The sequence below is a fragment of the Macaca nemestrina genome, chromosome 2, assembly GCF_043159975.1.
Source record: "Macaca nemestrina isolate mMacNem1 chromosome 2, mMacNem.hap1, whole genome shotgun sequence".
NCBI classification, from domain to species: domain Eukaryota; kingdom Metazoa; phylum Chordata; class Mammalia; order Primates; family Cercopithecidae; genus Macaca; species Macaca nemestrina.
In genome coordinates this window covers 41344199-41359784 of record NC_092126.1, presented here as the reverse complement: position 1 = coordinate 41359784, position 15586 = coordinate 41344199, and the positions used below count along the sequence as shown (strand labels likewise).

The 15586-nt window shown below is 42.7% G+C and overlaps 1 protein-coding gene and 1 pseudogene across 5 annotated transcripts in view; one reads left to right on the top strand and one right to left on the bottom strand.

Annotated features, from left to right (window-relative positions):
• Positions 1-15586, top strand: part of LOC105469947 (phosphatidylinositol-4,5-bisphosphate 3-kinase catalytic subunit beta) — a 188503-nt gene that overhangs the window by 46504 nt on the left and 126413 nt on the right. The gene's annotated exons all lie outside the window — the stretch shown is intronic.
• Positions 9220-10274, bottom strand: LOC139361226 (glyceraldehyde-3-phosphate dehydrogenase-like; annotated as a pseudogene).

The window sequence follows — 15586 nt, the reverse complement described above, 5'->3', positions numbered from 1 at the left end:
TTTGCATACATCACCAGAAGTGGGATTATTAGATCATATTGGAACATATGCTTTAATTTTTCTTTTTGTTTTTTTCGAGATGGGGTCTCACTCTGTCAACCAGGCTAGAGTATAGTGGTGCAATCATAGTTCACTGCAACCTCCACCTCCCATGCTCAAGTGATCCTCCCACCTCAGCTTCCTGAGTAGCTGAGACTATAGGTGCCCACCATCACACCTGGCTAATTTTTTGTATTTTTAATAGAGACGGTGTTTTGCCACGTTGCCCAGGCTGGTCTTGAACACCTGGCTCAAGCTATCTGCCTGCCTTGGCCTCCAAAGGACCAGAAACAGTAGGCACTCAACAATATCATGCTGGGATTACAGGCATGAGCCATCACAACCCACCATATGCTTTTAATTTTTTGAGGAACAATCCTGCTGTCTTCCACACTGGCTATATCATTTTATATTTCCACCAGCAATACACAAGAGTTCCAGTTTCTCCACAGCTGTGCCTGGGTTTGGTTTTATTTAAAAAACAAAAAACAAAAAACTTTTTTTTTGAGACAAAGTCTTGCTCTGTCACCCAGGCTTGAGTGCAGTGGCATGATCTTGGCTCACTGCAACCTCAGTCTCCCGGGTTTAAGCGATTATCCTGCCTCAGCTTCCCAAGTAGCTGGGATTACAGGTGTGTGCTACCAGGCCTGGCTAATGTTTGTATTTTTAGTAAAGACAGGGTTTTGCTATGTTGTCCAGGCTGGTCTCAGACTCCTGATCTTAGGTGATATGCCTGCCTTGGTCTTCCAAAGTGCTGGGATTACAGGCGTAAGCCACCGTGCCCAGCCAGTAATATAGTTGTGGTTTTGAATAATGGAATGTTTTAAGTTTATTTCCTTAAAAGAATGTTTATCATACACTGTTTTCTAGTAGTTTTAGAAGTAGCACAAATCGCTCTGCTACAAGGTCAGAACTGGTGAAGAAAGTTGTCTTCGGTCAGGCGTGGTAGCTCACGCCTGTAATCCCAGTACTTTGGGAGGCCAAGGTGGACAGACCACCTGAGGTCAGGAGTTAGAGAGCAGCCTGACCAACATGGCGAAACCCCATCTCCACTAAAAATACAAAAATTAGCCAGGTGTGCTGGTGCATGCCTGTAGTCCCAGCTACTTGGGAGGCTGAGGCAGAAGAATCATTTGAACCTGGGAGGCGGAAGTTGTAGTGAGCCAAGATTGCACCACTACACTCCAGCCTAGGTGACAGAGCAAGATTGTGTCTCAAAAATAAAAAGAAAGAAAGAAAGTTGTCTTCTAGTTAAATTTTAGTGAGAGATTCTCACAGGAATTAAAATTCTGGGGCCCTAAAAAATCTTAAGTATGCTTTGCCATAAGCTTAAGGGACTGTGTCTATGTTACTTGGCTGTGTGTAGGCATGAATTTGATCTTTTAGGATAGGACAGCAATTGAACAAACTAGATTTTTTTCTTTTCTCTTTCTTTCTTTCTTTCTTTCTTTCTTTCTTTCTTTCTTTCTTTCTTTCTTTCTTTCTTTCTTTCTCTCTCTCTCTCTCTCTCTCTCTTTCTCTTTCTTTTCTTTTTTTTTTTTTTAAAAAAGAATACACTTGTTAACCTCCTGTTTGGAAATTTTACAAGGAGCCAGAGAAATTTTCACTTTTGGTGTTTACTGATTGATTGCGTACTACCTTAACTGTTGGAAAAATATGTTCCCTATTCAGATGAATGATAAACCAGTAAAAGCTATTAAAGGGAAAAAATGTGATGGGATTACAGCTGTCGCAGAGAGGTTTTTGAAGCTTTGCACTTTGTGTGCAATTGTCATTAAGATAATGGAAATTTTGAAAGATGATCTTAATGTCTTCAACATTGTTATAATTAGGCTTTTTTCTTGGTAAATGATGTGTCTTAATTTGGAAAGTTTTCGTTTAGGAGCTTCTTCTTTTTTTTTTGAGACGGAGTCTCGCTCTGTTGCCCAGGCTGGAGTGTGGTGGTGCGATCTTGGCTTACCGCAACATCCGCCTCCTGGGTTCAAGCAGTTCTCCTGCCTTGGCCTCCTGAGTAGCTGGGATTACAAGCACCTGCCACCACGCCTGGCTATAGGAGCTTCTTATGTGAACACTATGAGTAAACAGAGTGGTATAGTTTAAACTTGCCTTCCGGTTTTTCCAAGTTCCTCTTTCTCCAATTCATTGTCTTTGCCTCAGGGTTCTTTTTCATTAATATGTATGGATGTTTATGCAGTTAGAAAAAATGTTCATAAAGATGATATTGTTGAGTGCTTAACAGTTTCTTGTCCTTTGATAACGTGGTGTGCTTTTTACTCTTACACAGAAAATAACTGTGGTCTGATTCTCTTGCAGTCTGCCATAGACAGTAAGGATATTGTGAAATAAATTCTGGCTGTCTGCATAGCATGACCTTTCAAAACTGTTTTCTTTGCTGCAAGCATTTCACTTAGCCTTTTGACTGCCACATGATAGAGGAAGTAGTACATAAAGGGCAATATAAATGGCTGCCTTGTTGATCTCAATACTGTTTTTTAAACCATGTTAAATAGTCACATATGTTATTAAATACAGTTTTATGTGGAAGATTACCAGTTTTATGCATAATAGAGTACATTTTAAGTATAATTTTATAAAACTTATAATATTTAAAATTTAAATAGAGGCTGGGTGCAGTGGCTTACTCCTGTAATCCCAGCACTTTGGGAGGCCGAGGTGGGTGGATCACCTGAGATCAGGAGTTCGAGACCAGCCTGGCCAACATGGTGAAACCCTGTCTCTACTAAAAATATAAAAAATTAGCCGGGCATGGTGGTGTGCGCCTGTAATCCCAGCTACTCAGGAGGCTGAGGCTTGAACCTGGGAGGTGGAGATTGCAGTGAGCCAAGATCGTGTCATTGCACTCTAGTCTGTGCAACAAGAGCGAGACTCCATCTTAAAAAAAATAGAAAAATCACATTATTTTCAAAAAGGACCTAAATTTTTTATTCAAAGTTTTAAGGATTATTAGTGAATAGAGATTATTATATATAGCTCATGACTACAAATCTGTAATTTTTGTAAGGAAATATATATATATTTTTTATTATACTTTAAGTTCTAGGGTACATGTGCATAACGTGCAGGTTTGTTACATATGTATACTTGTGCCATGTTGGTGTGCTGCACCTGTCAACTCATCATTTACATCAGGTATAACTCCCAATGCAATCCCTCCCCCCTCCCCTCTCCCCGTGATAGGCCCCGGTGTGTGATGTTCCCCTTCCTGAGTCCAAATGATCTCATTGTTCAGTTCCCACCTATGAGTGAGAACATGCGGTGTTTGGTTTTCTGTTCTTGCGATAGTTTGCTGAGAATGATGGTTTCCAGCTGCATCCATGTCCCTACAAAGGACACAAACTCATCCTTTTTTATGGTTGCGTAGTATTCCATGGTGTATATGTGCCACATTTTCTTAATCCAGTCTGTCACTGATGGACATTTGGGTTGATTCCAAGTCTTTGCTATTGTGAATAGTGCTGCAATAAACATATGTGTGCATGTGTCTTTATAGCAGCATGATTTATAGTCCTTTGGGTATATACCCAGTAATGGGATGGCTGGGTCATATGGTACTTCTAGTTCTAGATCCTTGAGGAATCGCCATAAGGAAAGATTTTTAAAGCAACTTTTGGAGCTCTCTTTCTGCTGCTTCTGAGCACCCAGGAGAGACTATTTTCTTTAACACTGTGAAGGGACCTGGGGAAGATAAGGAAGCACCAGCCTACTTTTATTTTATTTTATTTTATTTTATTTATTTGAGATGGAGTCTTGCTTTGTATACTCCAGTAAATGTGGTCATGCTATATGTATTCTTTTGTTTCTTTTAACGTTGGTGAGGTTCATTAATGGTGATGTATGTAGCTGTATTTTATTCATTTTTCCTATTGTAAACTAATATTATTTATTGATCTATTAATGTACATTAAGATTATGCCTAGTTTTTTGTTACTATGAAAACTTTACCCTTCAACATTCATGTGAATGTCATATCCTCAGATAAGCATTTTCATTTTTTGTTTTTTGATACAGAGTCTCTCTCTGTTGCCCGGCTGGAGTGCAGTGGCGTGATCTTAGCTCATTGCAACCTCTGCCTCCCGTGTTCAAGTGATTCTCTCCACTCAGCTTCCCAAGTAGCTGGAATTACAGGCACATGCCACCGCACCCAGCTAATTTTTGCAGTTTTAGTAGAGATGGGGTTTCAACTTGTTGATCAGTCTGGTCTCAAACTCCTGACCTCAGGTGATCTGCCTGCCTCCCAAAGTGTTGGGATTACAGGCGTGAGCCACTGTGCCTGGCCCAGATAAGCATTTTCCTAGAATATTATACCATGTGTTTAACATTCTTCATTGGATCTATTGTTCTTTTGCATAAAGAACAACACCTTAATTTGACCTACCAGGATCTGCATATAGCCAGCCTCCCCAGTACCATTCTGCCCCTGTTCTCTGCTTGTTGAATTCCATAAATGCTTAAGGTTTCTCAGGTCTTTGCATGTAGTCTTTCTTTCCTTGCCTAGCTGATTTCTTGTCTTACACTGTCTCTGTTAAAATATGACTCTCATGGGCCATGGTGGCTCATGCCTGTATTCCCAGCACTTTGGGAAACCAAGGCCGGGGAGGGTGGGAATCACTTGAGCTCAGGAGTTTGAGACCAGCTTGGGCAACATAGTGAGATCTTTTCTCTACAGAAAATGAAAAAATTAGCTGGGTGCTATGCACCTGTAATGGAAGGTGAGATAGGAGGATCATTTGAACTCCAGAGGTCGACGATACAGTGAACCATGATTATACTACTGCATTCCAGCCTGGGTGGCAGAGTGGGACCCTGTCTCAAAAAAATTAAAAAAAAAAATCATCCTCTTGACTTTATCTGCCTCAATTTAACATGTTTTAACCTATTCATTTGTTTCTGAAAATAAAATAATTCTCATCAGAAGATGACAGAGGAAGAGGAGAGCTGTCGATACGTTCATTTCTGCCAGGGGATTCTGAAATGCGTTGTGCAGAGTAATGAACAAGGATAAAAATTGTTGAGCTTCAGCAGGAGTGAATGATTTGCTGGTGTCATAATGGTAGCTTCACTAATGATATCCCCCACTGCTCTTCATAATTCTGCTTTCTGTTTGGATGAAGGGTGATAAGGAAAACACAGTGATATTGGACTGACTGAGGGAGGATATGTGGGTTTTAATCATGGGCTTGCAGCTACCTAGACTATGTGTTTGACTAAATTAGTGAAGGCCAAATTGCTGTAACAGACCAAAAATGAATAATGGTCCAAACTGAATAGACATTTATTTCTCACTCATGGAACAGTTAAGTTGGATGGCCCTCTTTGGTAGGTGATTCTCTTTCAAGTGGTTTCTTCCATCTTGTGACTCTGTCATCCTCTATTCCACTATGACCAGTGGAAGAGGAAAGAGAAGGTGTAAGTGTCACACCAACTTTCTTAAAAGCCCTAACCTGAAGTAACACAGGTCATTTCCACTCAACATTTCACTGGAAAGAACTTAGTACATGGCCACTTCTAATTGCACAGGAAGTTGGAATGTATATCCGCTAAGTGCCCGGCCACAATCCTGTAATTGGAAGAAAAAAATTAGTCTCTGCTGTAGTGACCTTGGTATAGTCATCATATTTCTGTAGGACTCAGTTTCTAAGGTATAAGATAAGGGATCTATACTCAGGAGATTTATCACACACACACCCTTCTTCCTTACTGATTAAATTTAAAAGGCACAAGCAAAGTGTTTCCATTGTTTCTTCATTCACCTTGTTCCAGTTCAATTTGGGAGGATTATGAGATGCTAAAGGTAGTATTAATCATTGTCTTCTCATTTTATCACACCCAAGGTCTTCAAAGCCCTGTGGCTTTATCCAGGCCTGAGTACAAGCTGCATCATGGCCCTATAGCATATGGAAGCTTATAATGTGAGATGAAATAATTCTGAAGTTTTAGTTGTAGGCAAATGTATTGGTATGATACTAGTTGCTTTTGAAATATAACTTGTTAAAATATTCTACATTTTCTCTGGAAAATAAGAATTTTAAATATATTTTAAACCATCTAACAAAGTTGGCTAGAGCTTGCATCAATTTATTCATAAATTTGGACTGTGTTAGCAGTTTAGTGCAAGGAAATTGTCTTGATAGTTTTGTAACCAAAGTTGGGTAATAGGAATTGCTTTTTAAAACTTTAATTTTTTTGAGACAGTGTCTCGCTCTTTCACCCAGGCTAGAGTGCAGTGGCACAAACATGGCTCTTTGTAGCCTCGACTGCCTGGCATCAAGTGATCCTCTTTTACTTCAGCCTCCTGAGTAGCTGGGACCCTAGGTGTGCACCCCCTCACCTGGCTAATTAAATAATTTTTTTGGGCCAGGCACAGTGGCACGCACTTGTGATCCCATTATTTTGCGAGGCTGAGGCGGGCAGATCACCTGAGGTCAGGAGTTTGAGACCAGCCTGGCCAACATGGCAAAACCCAGTCTCTACTAAAAATACGAAAAAATTAGCCAGGGGTGGTGGTGGGCACGTGTAATTCCAGCTGCTCAGGAGGCTGAGGCAAGAGAATCACTTGAACCCGAAGTCAGAGGTTGCAGTGAGCCGAGATTGCACCACTGCACTCCAGCCTTGGTGACAGAGTGGGACTCCATCTCAAAAAAAAAAAAAAAATTCTGTAGAGATGGGGGTCTCGCTATGTGTTGCCCAGGCTGGCTTCAAACTCCTGGGCTCAAGCCGCCCTCCTACTTCTGTCTCCCAAAGTACTAAGATTACAGCTGTGAGCCACTATGCCCAGCCAGAAGTTTCATTTTCATTTTTATTTTATTTTTTATTTTTTATTTTTTTTTTTGAGATAAGGTCTCAGTCTGTCACCCAGGCTGGAGTGCAGTGCCATGACTTTGGCTTACCGTGGCCTCGACCTACTGGGCTTGAGCAATTCTCTCACCTCAACATCCTGAGTAGCTGGGACTACAGGTGAGCACCACCATGCCTGGCTAATTTTGTTTATTTTTTGTAGCGATGAGGTCTCACCGATTGCCTAGGTTGGCCTTGAGCTCCTGGGCTAAAGCGATTCTCTTGCATTGGCCTCCCAAAGTGCTGGAATTATAGGCACGAGCCCAGAAGTTTCATTTTTTAGAAGACATAGTTTTTATGTGAAGACATAATCTTTAGATGGAGCATTGTGGGTCATGCTTGTAATATCAGCAGTTTGGGAAGCTGAGGTGGGAGGATTGCTTGAGGCCAGGAGTTTTAGACCAGCCTGGACAACATAGTGAGACCCTGTCTCTAAAAAAAAAAAAAACCAAAACACAAAATTAGTTGGGTGAAGTGGTGTTTGCTTGTAGTCTCAGCTACTTAGGAGGCTGAGACAGGAGGATGGCTTGATTCCAGGAGGTAGAGGCTATAGTGAGCTGTGATGGCACCACTGTATGATGGCACCACTGCATGACAGTGAGAGAGAGACACTTAAAAAAAAAGAAAAAAGTCTCAGAAAAATAAGAAAAAAGTTATAATTTAAAAAACTTATTTAACCCACACTGCTTTCTTTTTGGAAACGATAGTAGCATTCACAACTAAAGTAAGTTAATTTTAGTTTTTGAAAGTTAGGGCTAAGTGCAGTGGCTCACGCCTGTAATCCTAGCACTTTGGGAGGCCGAGGTGGGCAGATCACGAGGTCAAGAGATCAAAACCATCCTGGCCAAAATGGCGAAACCCCATCTCTACTAAAAATACAAAAATTAGCTGGGCATGGTGGCGTGCACCTGTAATCCCAGCTACTTGGGAGGCTGAGGCAGGAGAATCACTTGAACCCGGGAGGTGGAGGTTGCAGTGAGCCGAGATTACACCACTGCACTCCAGCCTGGCAACAGAGCAAGACTCCATCTCAAAAAGAAAAAAAAAAAAAGTTAGTTTTCTGCTGGGTGTGGTGGCTCATGCTTGTAATCCTAACGCTTTGGAGGCCTAGATGGGTGGATCACTCGTGGTCAGGAGTTCAAGACCAGTCTGGCCAACATTAGCGAAACCCCATCTCTACTGAAACTTCGTCTCTACTGAAACCAAAAATTAGCCAGATGTGGTGGTGTGTGCCTGTAATCTCAGCTACTTGGAAGGCTGAGGCAGGAGAATTGTTTGAACCCCGGAGGTAGAAGTTGCAGTGAGCTGAGATCTTGCCATTGTACTCCAGCCTGGGCAACAGAGTGAGACTCTGTCTCAAGGAAAAAAAAAAAAAAAAAGTTCTCAGTGCCATTTAAATTTCAGTAGAACTGGAACCTGCATAATTAGAGATTAACTTGTTTGCTGATATACTGAAGTTATCTGTATATTAGAAGAAAATATTTCTCATGAGAAATGCCCTTGGGCCAGGCGTGGTGGCTCACACCTGTAATCCTAGCACTTTGGAAGGCCGAAGCAGGAGGATTGCTTGAGCTCAGGGCTTCAAGACAGCCTGGGCAACAAAGCAAGACGCTGTCTCTATTTAAAAAAAAAAAAAAAAAAAAATTGGCCAGGTGCAGTGATTCGTGCTTGTAATCCCAGCACTTTGGGAGGCTGAGGCGGATGGATCACTTGAGTTTAGGAGTTCGAGACCAGCCTGGGCAACATGGGAAAACCCCATGTCTACCAAAAATACAAAAATATAGCCAGGCATGGTGGCATGCACCTGTGGTCCCAACTACTCAGGAGTCCTGATGCGGGAGGATTGCTTGAGCCCAGGAGGTGGATGTTGCAGTGAGCCAAGATTGTGCCACTGTACTCCATCCTGGGTGACAGAGTGACATCCTGTCTCAGAAAAAAAAGGCCGGGCGTGGTGGCTCACGCCTGTAATCCCAGCATTTTGGGGGGCCGAGGCGGGTAGATCACGAGGTCAGGAGATCAAGACCATCCTGGCTAACATGGTGAAACCCCGTCTCTACTAAAAATACAAAAATATTAGCCAGGCATGGTGGCGGGCACCTGTAGTCCCAGTTACTCGGGAGGCTGAGGCAGGAGAATGGCGTGGACCCGGGAGGCAGAGCTTGCAGTGAGCCGAGATCGCGCCACCGCACTTCAGCCCAGGCGACAGAGTGAGACTCCATCTCAAAAAAAAAAAAAAAAAAGACATAGAGTAAGATATGTATTTAGGAAAGTGTGTGTGTATTGGTAGTTTTTTTGGCAGTAGAGGGGTGCTGAGTACAGAGGACTTTATTGATGGTGCACTACAAAGTGGGGCTTTCTAGGCCTATCCCATTTTTCAGGGAGTCTGGCATGGAAACTGTGTCTAGGAGGCGAGATTCTCAGTGTAGTGGTGGGGGACTGAGTCAGGCAGGACTGCACAGCAGCTGAGGGCCTCTCTCTTACTCTCATGCTCTCACTGGGGCTGGTGGTCCAGGAGGCCTTGTGGACCATAAGGTCTACCACCCTGTTGCTGTAGCCAAATTCATTGTCATACCAGGAAATGAGCTTGACAAAGTGGTCATTGAGAACAATACCAGCTCCAACATTGAAGGTGGAAAAGTTGATGTCACTGTTAGTTGGCGGAGACAACCTGGTACTCAGTGTAGCCCAGGATGCCTTTGAGGGGCCTCTCCCATGCCTGCTTCACCTCCTTCGTGATGTCATCGTATTTGGCAGGTCTCTCCAGATGGTGGGTCAGGTCTATGATGGACACATTGGCAGTGGGGACATAGAAGGCTATGCCACTGAGCTCCCTGCTCCGCTTGTTTAGATGACTTTGCCCACAGCTTTGGCAGCACCAGTAGATATAGGAGTGATGTTCTGGAAAGTCCTGTGGCTGTTGCACCACAGTTTCCCAGATGGGCCTTTAGTGGTCTTCTGGATGTCAGTGATAGCATGGACGTGGTCATGATTCCTCCCATGATGGCAAAGTTGTCATGGGTGATCTTGGCCAGTGGTGCTAAGCAGTTAGTGGTACAGAAGGTTTGCTGGGAATTGCGAGGCATTTTTGCACTTTTCGTGGTTCATGCCCATCACAAACGTGGGGGCGTCAGCAGAGGGGGCAGAGATGATAACCCTTTCGATTTCTCCTTTTAAATGAGCCCCAGCCTTCTACAAGGTAGTAAAGATGCCAGTGATCGCCACAATATAATCGTGGTGGCATCATCCTATTTGATTTTGATGGGAATTTGCTCCTAGAAAATGGTTATGGTATTTTCATTGATGACAAACTTGCCATTCTCAGCCTTGACTGTGCCATGGAACTTGCCATGGGTGGAATCATCATGGAACATATAGACCATGTAGTTGAGGGCAATGAGGGGGTCCTTGATGGAGACAGTATCCACTTCGCCAGAGTTAAAAGCAGCCTGGGTGACCAGGTGTCCAATAAAGCCAAATCAATTTACCTGGCCTTCACTTTCATTGTGATGTCTCAGGGATGTGACGGGTGTTACACGAGATGTGGTTGTTGAATGAGAGGAACAGAAAGTGTAATTTAAAGAAAAAAATGAGTTAATTATTGACTGTTGTAATTGCATGATTTGTTTTCATTCTAATAGGTCATGCTGTAATGATATATTGCTGTAACAAACCATCCCAAAACTTAGTGGTGTAAAACATTCATTTTATTATGCTCTGGTTCTGCAGTCAGGAATTTGGATGGGGCACACCAGAGTCAGGTTGTCTTTGGCCCATGTTGTCTGGGCGTCAGGTGGAAAAACATGACGTCTGAGGGATGGAGTCATTGAAGGCTTCTTCACTCAGAAGTTTGGCTATTCGTACTAGCAGTCAACTGGAGTTTTTCAAAATGCTTATCCTTGGCCTCTCCCATGTGTCTGTCCTGAGCTGCTTTACTGCTTGGTGGCTGCCTTCTAAGAGTGAGCATCTCACAAGCAGGTGTCTTAAGTGAGCAAAATGGAAGCTGCAGCTTCTTAAATCTGGGAATTAGTAGAGCATTACCCCTGCTGTATTCTGTTAGAGGTCAAGCAGTCACTGAAGCCATATTCAAGGAGAGGGATCGTGCACCTCACCTCTCATCACATTTGGCAGGTCTCTCCAGATGGCAGGTCAGGTCCATGATGGACACATTGGCAGTGGGGACATAGAAGGCTATGCCAATGAGCTTCCTACTAAGCTTGGAGATGACATTGTCCACAGCCTTGGCAGCACCAGTAGGTGCAGGCGTGATGTAAAAGAATTTTGTGGCCATGTTTTAAAATCATCCCAGTCATGACAGCTGTGCTATTTATCATGTAATCACAATTTTTTTTTTAGCTAGTTTTCAATACTCTGTTAGATTATTTAGATTCTTTATTTTTTTGAGGCAGCGTCTCACTCTGTCACCAAGGTTGGAGTGCAGTAGCACAATCTCAGCTCACTGCAATGTTTGCCTCCCAGGCTCAAGTGATCCTCTTACCTCAGCCTCCCAAGTAGCTGGGACCACAATTGCACACCACCATGCTTGGTGTGTTTTTGGTAAAACCAGGGTTTTACCATGTTGCCCAGGCTGGAATTTTTTTTTTTTTTTTTTTTTTTTTTCCGAGACAGGGTCTCGCTCTACTAACAGCCCAGGCTGGAATGCAGTGCCACAATCAGAGCTCACGGCAATGTCTGCCTCCCAGACTTAGGCAATCCTCCCTCCTCAACCTCCTGAGTAGCTGGGACTACAGGTGTGTGCTACCATGCCCTGCTAATTTTTGTATTTTTTGTATATTTTTGTAGAGGCAGGATTTTGCCAAGTTGCCCAGGCTGGTTTCAAACTTCTGGCTTCAAGGGATCCTCCGCCTCGGCCTCTCACAGTACTGGGATTACAGGCATGAGCCACCACTCCTGACCTTAGATGCTTAAAGCTTTCTTTTCATTGCTAATATTTTATCTACATTTTTTTTTTTTTTTTTGGAGACAGTGTCTCGCTCTGTCACCTAGGCTGGAGTGCAGTGGCACGATCTTGGCTCACTGCAAGCTCCGCCTCCTGGGTTCACGCCGTTCTCCTGCCCCAGCCTCCTGAGTAGCTGGGACTACAGGCGCTTGCCACCACGCCCGGCTAATTTTTTATATTTTTAGTAGAGACGGGGTTTCGCCGTGTTAGCCAGGATGGTCTCGATCTCCTAACCTAGTGATCCTCCCCCCTCGGCCTCCCAAAGTGCTGGGATTACAGGTGTGAGCCACTGTGACTGGCCCCCAAAACATTTTTAATCCCTTGAGAGTATTCCCATAGTTTCCAGAAGAAAAAGGTATGGGTTGGTTTTAATAGCTACATTCAGTCAGGAAACATTTTAAATTATTAACTATTGTACTAGTGGTATGAAATGGATACTAATGTCATTTTTCAGTTTTTTTTTTTTTTTTTTTTGAGATGGAGTTTCACTCTTGTCGCGTAGGCTGGAGTGCAATGGTGCAGTCTTTGCTCGGTGCAACCTCTGCCTCCAGGGTTCAGGTGATTCTCCTGCCTCAGCCTCCCGAGTAGCTGAGATTACAGGCGCATGCCACCATGCCCGGCTAATTTTTGTATTTTTAGTAGAGACTAGGTTTCACCATGTTGACCAGGCTGGTCTTGAACTCCTGACCTTAGGTGATCCACACACCTCGGCCTCCCAAAAAGTGCTGGGATTACAGGCGTGAGCCACCATGCCTGGCCAATGTATGCTTTTCAATTTAAAAGAATGCTACATTTGAGAGTTTTGAAACTAATTTATTAGCTTATAGGGTAATGTTTTAAGTTAAATACAGGACAGTATCCAAAAGCTGTTCTGTTAATGCATAACAGATAAAGATTTCAGATCTTTTGGGATCTTAGACATAGTAACATTTAATTATTATTCTATTCCAAACCATGCAACTCCCAGTACTCATCCCATTGTGCACAGGTCATAGGCTGGGGCACTGAGGCAAGGAGGGGGTTTCATGACAGCAACATTGTGGTACTGCCTCAACTTTTTAGGTGACATAGACTGATCCCCAGACACTGCAGTCCCACACTCTTAAGAAGTTCATGTGGGTACTCTGTATTTCCCTTTTCCAGTATTCTATCCTCATCCCTTCTGGTTGAGGCTCTGGGAGGTCAAGGTAAAAAACACTGCAACCAGTCAGAGAACAGACATGCCTCCACTAGTCTCTCACTAGACCTAACTTCTCTGATACAGGCTGGGATGCAATTTGCTTTGTTTTATTTTTGTAATTACCTCATCTCCCAATCAAGTGTGTGATATGGTATCTTAAACAGAATAAGTACTTATTAAATATTAATTTCCTTGAAATTCAGTTGTTTCCCCACTTCGTCCCTCTGCAGTTTTCTTCTCTTCCTCTTTTGAATCAAGGCCTAGCACTGAAATGACATTATCAGCCTGCCTCTCTGTACTCTCTGTGTCCTCTAGAGAGAATAAGCAGTGAAAGAAAACTTGGCACCAAGGACAGATACTTCTTCAATTTTTCTTAGTTTTTTTCCCCCTCAATTTACTGTCAGTAGTGAGGGAGAAATGAAAGCTACACACAGAAGCATTTTGTCATTCATGGGCAGATAGCTTAGGAAGAATATTGGTCTCCAAGGAAAAGGTTTAAAACAGACAAACAAATGATAAGTACTTGCCAGACCAAACTTAAACCATCATGCAAAGGAGTAATCCTGAAATGACTTGGGATAAATGCCAGCCTTTATTGGATGCTTTTTTAATTTTTACATATTATGACTTATTTTCAAAATGACGGCAGACAGAAATGACTAAAAGGTTCAGAGCCTGGAATAGTGCATTTTCTACAGCTGTAAGCTATTTAAAATTCTTCTCATGTTACTGTTTGCTATCCAGATGGCTTTCTGGCACTGGTTCAGTTCCTAGATGTGAGAGCTGTTGGTTAGTTACTCACCAGCACCACCACACACTTGTACAGTTTGGCTCATGACTCACTCTCATTGCAGTTACATGTGGGTACGCTGCTACGCAGTCATTCCTGATTGTCATGATGGTACTTGTAAACAAGAACCAGAATTGATTGGATACCATTTCTAGAAGGAAGATTTGTTGACATTCAAAAGCACCCACCCCAGTTAGTCTGTGGGACCCATCACCACTCACTGGAGTGAGAAACAGAAGCAGTCATCCAGTGAAACTTTTGTCTAAAATATATACTTGGATGATAGGTGCAAAAGTGTATCCAGTGAGCCACAATTATTTGAAGATTTCCTTTACTCCCGTACTGTTACCTAAAGTGATGAAAAAAACAAAACAAAAAACCCCTACCTCTTACGAAAGAAGTCATATTGCTGGTAGGACGTTTGGGAGAGGGTTGCTATCTGAAAGGGACAAACAAGGAGTCTCCTGAGATGCTGGCAGTGTTGTGTTTCTTAACCTGGATAGTGGTTTGCTTTGCAATAGGTATTTGCTTTCCAAAAATTCATTGAACTGTACAGTTACATGTTGGGTATTTTTGTTTATGGGTTATTAGCAAAAGTGTTTAAAAAAGAAATTACTGTCCTCTAATGTAGGAGAATTCCCTTAGTTGTATCTTCAAAGGCTAGAGAAGGTCTCTATATTAATGTATTAGATATTGGTCTTTGGTGGTCTTTGTCCTATTAATTTTATCTATTTAGGGAAATAATCATTTTTACCTTAAAACGCGGTTATTGACAAACAATGATTGAAGTAGCTTAACAATTGGTGACAGTTCCCATGTCCCAAATACTGTTCACTTGAATGGGTTTCAGCAAGGGGTGGAGAAGGTGAGGAGAGAAGACTGTGGGGATGAAATATGTTTTTCTTGGAAATATATATATCCATTTGGAATAACTTATCTCGTTGATGTTAGGGGTAAACGTAATCGAACATTTAGATGAGAAAAGAGGAAGGTAGACTAAAAACTATAAATCTGAAGAGTTTTATTAGCATTGCTTAATAAAAAATTGTGTGTTTGGAAGAAGACCGTTTAATTTTATTTTTTTGTTAATTTTTTTCCATTTCAAGGACTTTATTAAGGAGCTTAAAATGGCATATTTTAAAGACGCTCGCTGTATATTTTGGAATAATAGAGTGATATGACTTTTAAATTTTTTTCATCAGCTCTTTAAATTTGATGAAATAATATCAATAATGTCTTCCCTCTCCATTGAAATACCAGTGTTGGCCGGGCGCGGTGGCTCAAGCCTGTAATCCCAGCACTTTGGGAGGCCGAGACGGGCGGATCACGAGGTCAGGAGATCGAGACCATCCTGGCTAACACGGTGAAACCCCGTCTCTACTAAAAAATACAAAAAACTAGCCGGGCGCGGTGGCGGGCGCCTGTGGTCCCAACTACTCGGGAGGCTGAGGCAGGAGAATGGCGTGAACCCGGGAGGCGGAGCTTGCAGTGAGCTGAGATCCGGCCATTGCACTCCAGCCTGGGCGGCAGAGCGAGACTCCGTCTCAAAAAAAAAAAAAAAAAAAAAAAAAAGAAATACCAGTGTTATGGATGATATATCTAAATTTATCTTTCTACTTCTTTTTTTTTTCTTCGACAGTATCTCACTCTGTCACCCAGGCTGGAGTGCAGTGGCATGATCTCAACTCACTGCCACCTCTGCCTCCCGAGTTGAAGTGATTCTCCTGCCTTAGCCTCCCAAGTAGGTGGGCGCCTAACAACACTC